The following is a 696-nucleotide window of genomic DNA, read 5'->3' as shown; positions in this document are numbered from 1 at the left end:
GTGAGCAGTACTTTTTATATTAATATACCTGATATCTTGATGAAAAATTGATATGTGAAATAGCTATGATAGCTGGGATTTTTTTTTCCAGTTGTGCTAACAAGACAGCATATGATATTTTCCTACAATGAATGCAGACTGACAGTTGTGCACTTAACTCGTCCACCACCAGAAGGTCATATCCTTGAGCGCCTTACTGCCACAGATCCCAAGATTTATACCTGTGAAGTTGCTGGACCATCTGGTAGAAGATTTGAGAGGAAGCTGTCAGCAAATCTGTCAGGAGATATGGTATTGTTTGATGTTTAATGTGAATATATCAAGCAACAAATATGTATAGTTATGGATTTCAAGATTTGACCACAATTGTATATTCTAGTGCCAAACAATAGCTAAGTTTCCGAATTTTAAATCAGATGTACAAGACGGTACTGTTTGCAGTCACCTTGACATTGCAGGCAACCACTATTATATTACATCTTGTTCCATCACTTATTAATTAATCTAAATCCTTTTTTGTTATCGAGCATTCATCCCTGCTAAGTTAACATTTCAAACAATGCCAATAAGCCCACCAATAGACAGTTGCCAACAAAGTTGGTAAGGAGATCCACATATTAATGGTAATATGGAGGCTGTTATTCAAATTTTGTTAAAGAAAATGAGGTGAAAGCCATCTTTTAACCCATTGGCTAT

The sequence above is a fragment of the Penaeus monodon genome, chromosome 22 (assembly GCF_015228065.2).
Source record: "Penaeus monodon isolate SGIC_2016 chromosome 22, NSTDA_Pmon_1, whole genome shotgun sequence".
NCBI lineage: Eukaryota > Metazoa > Arthropoda > Malacostraca > Decapoda > Penaeidae > Penaeus > Penaeus monodon.
Note: the sequence above shows the minus strand (reverse complement) of the source record.